This window comes from Eumetopias jubatus, unplaced genomic scaffold, assembly GCF_037043125.1.
Source record: "Eumetopias jubatus isolate StellerSeaLion01/CBP00866 unplaced genomic scaffold, mEumJub1_p1.0 scaffold_2, whole genome shotgun sequence".
Taxonomy (NCBI): domain Eukaryota; kingdom Metazoa; phylum Chordata; class Mammalia; order Carnivora; family Otariidae; genus Eumetopias; species Eumetopias jubatus.
In genome coordinates this window covers 58,077,016-58,080,449 of record NW_028274808.1, presented here as the reverse complement: position 1 = coordinate 58,080,449, position 3,434 = coordinate 58,077,016, and the positions used below count along the sequence as shown (strand labels likewise).

At 49.0% G+C, this 3,434-nt stretch overlaps 1 pseudogene; it reads left to right on the top strand.

Annotated features, from left to right (window-relative positions):
- The first annotated feature begins 1,221 nt into the window (after positions 1 to 1,221).
- LOC114210098 (furin pseudogene) lies at positions 1,222 to 3,189 on the top strand (annotated as a pseudogene).
- The last annotated feature ends 245 nt before the right edge of the window (positions 3,190 to 3,434 follow it).

The following is a 3,434-nucleotide window of genomic DNA, read 5'->3' as shown; positions in this document are numbered from 1 at the left end:
TTTTCCAGGAGATTATATGTTAGGTCACAAAACAAGTATTAATAAATTTAAGAAGATAGAGATCATGTCAAGCATCATTTCCAACCACAATGGTATGAAACTAGAAGTCAGTTACAAAAAGAAAACTGGACATTGCCATATGTGGAGACAAAACAACATGTTACTGAACAACCAAAGAAGAAATAAAAAGAGAAATAAAAAGTATCTTGAAACAAACATGGAGATACAACATTCCAAAACTAATGGGATCCAGAAAAAGCAGTTCTACAGCAAGTTCATAGTGATAAACAGCTACACTTAAAAAAAAAAAAAAAAAAAAGGAAAACCTCGAATAAACAATCTGACTTTATACCTCAAAGAACTGGAAAAAAATGAACAAAGTAAATCTTAATACAAAGAAGGAAACAAAGGTCAGAGTGAAAATAAATGAAATAGAGACCAAAAAAAATAATGGAAAAGATTAATGAGACTAAGGGTTTATCCAAACAAAACAGGCAAGCCATTAGCTAGATTTGCTAAGAAAAAAGAAATTAAAATACATAAAATTAGAAATGAATGAGACATTACCATACATCATTTGAAACACAAAATAATCAAATGATCATAAGGGACTGTTAGGCACACTTACATGCTAACAAACTGGACAATCTACAAGAAATGGACAAATTCCTAGAAACATGAAACACCCAGACTAAATCATGAAGAAACAGGAAATCTGAACAGATGGATTACTAGAAAGGAAATTGAATCAGAGGCCTCTCTGGGAAATTCTATCATACTTTCATAAAAGAATTAACACCAATTCTTCTAAAACTCTTCCAAAAAAATAGAAGAGGAGCCTGCTGTGGAGCTGGAGCCCCAGCCCAGGCCAAACTCTGCTCTGGTAGTTGGCTGGGTGGAAACCACCGCCCAGCCTCCCTGTGGTGACACTGCTCTCTGGTGAGGGAGGGCATTAAGCCCCCATGAAATAGGGCTCTCTGCTTCAGCAGGCACACATGAACCACCACAGCACTCACCTGGAAAACTTACTCCTAACCTCTGGCTCCTTTGGAGCTGGCAGTCCTCCTCCTCCCCTCACAGCCCTGTTCTACTCTGCCCCATGGTCCTGCCAGTAAGCTCTCAGGCCACAGGCTATGAAGAGGCATGCATGTGCGAGCCAAGGCACTATGACCAGGTCAAGGAGGCTGGGGGCTCCGGGGTCCTGGCCACCTGTCCCCGACCATGGAGCAGAGGCCCTGTTTGCTATGGGTGGTAGCAGTAGCAGGAGTCTTGGTCCTGCTGGCGGCCCTGCCCTTGGCTAGAATGTCTACACCAACACCTGTGTGAACATTCCGGGAGGCCTAGACGTCAGCCTGGCACAGAAGCATGGCTTCCTCATCCTGGGCCAGATCTCAGCAACTATTACCACTTCTGGCGTGAAGAGGTGACAAAGCAGTCCATGTTGCCTCACCACCTGCAGCACAGTGGCCTGTAGAGGGAGCCTCAAGTACAGTGGCTGGAACAGCAGGTGGCAAAGAATTGGACCAAAAGGGATGTGTACCAGGAACCCAGGGACACCAAGTTTCCCTAGCCATGGTACTTGTCTGGCATCACCTAGTGGTACCTCAACATGAAGGAGGCCTGGGCTCAGGGCTACAGGAGTATGGCATTGTGGTCTCCATTCTGGATGATGACATCGAGAAGAATCACCCAGACTTGCCAGGCAATTATAATCCTGGGGCCAGCTTCAATGTCAATGACCAGGACCCCAGCCCCCAGCCTTGGTACACACAGATGAATGACAACTGGCATGGCACACAGTGTGTAGGCCAGGAAGCTAAGGTGACCAACAACAGCATCTGTGGCATAGACATGGTATACAATGACTAGGGACTTTGCAGCAGAAGTATACAGAGTCTCACAGGGGAACGTAGGCCTCTGCCCCATTGGCAGCTGGCACCATCACTCTCATCTTGAAGCCAAAAAGAACTTCTCCTGGTGGGACCTCAAAGCCAGCCTACCTCATTGCTAATGACTGGGTCACCAATGGTGTAGGCCAAAAAGTGAGCCATTCATATGGCTACAGGCTGTTGGACACAGGTGCTATAGTGACCCTGGCCTAGAACTGGACGACAGTGGTATCCCAGAGGAAGTGCATCAGGGATATCTTCACTGAGCCCAAGGACATCAGGAAGCAGCCTGAGGTGCAAAAGACTGGGGGAGTTCAGCCATATCACACAACTGGAGCATGCACAGTCCTGCCTCACCCTGTCTATAATCACAGTAGCAACCTGGTCATCCACCTGGGCAGCCCCATGGGCACCTACTCCACCTTGTTGGCTGCCAGGTCAGATGATTATCCCACAGATGGATTTAAGAACTGGGCCTTCATGATAACCCATTCCTGGAATGAGGACCCCTCTGGCCAGTGGGTCCTAGAGACTGAAAACACCAGCAAAGCCAACTGTGGGACACTGACTAAGCTCACCCTTGTGCTGTATCACAGCCCTGAGGGTCTGCACACACCTCCTGAGACCAGTGACTACAAGACCCTCATTTCCAGCCAGGCCTATGTGGTGTCCAGGAAGGCCTCTCCCTGCACCAGAAAAGCTGTGTCCAGCACTGCCCACCAGGCTTCAATCTCCAAGTCATCGATACACACTATAGCACTGAGAATGATGTGGAGATCATCTGGGCCAGCGTCTGTGCCCCCTGCCACACCTTGTTTACCACATGCCAGGGCTAGCCCCCACGGACTGCCTCTGTTGCCCCCACCATGCCTCCCTAAACCCATGGAGCAGATGTGCTATCAGTAGAGTAAGAGCAGCCTTGAGTCCCCGATCAGCAGCTTCCCCTGGAGGTGGAGGTGGAGTCGGAGTCCCGGCTAAGGGCAAACAGCAGGGCTGCTGCCCTCACATTTGCCTGAGGTGGTGGCTGGCTTCAGCTGCACCTTCATCATGATGGTTTTCATCACTGTTTTCCTGGTCCGACAGCTGCACTTGAGCTCAGCTTCTCGGGGTGAAGGTGTATGCTGTGGACTATAGCCTCATCTTCTACAAGACACCTCCCCCACCTGAAGCCTGGCAGGAAGAGTGCCCATCTGACTCAGAAGAGGATGAGGGCCAGGGTAAGAGGGCCACCTTTCTCATAGACCATGAGCACCTACTGCCTGACCCTTCAAGCCCATCCCCCTCTTTGGGCATTTTTTAATTCATCAAAGTATATATACCTATTTTTTTTTTATCTTGGGACTGGGTTTGGAACTCAGATGGGAGGCAAGAGGGGCACAGACTGCTTCCTATCCTACCCTTGGATTGCCTGACTGCCTGAGGTGGGGTCCCAGGAGAAGCTGAGAGGAGGGGGAGGGCCTCACCCCATCTCCAGGGCCCCCTCCATGTGGACAAAAGAGTGGGACATTTAATGCAGCTTTCCAAGGTCCTGCTCTTCTGATGTGC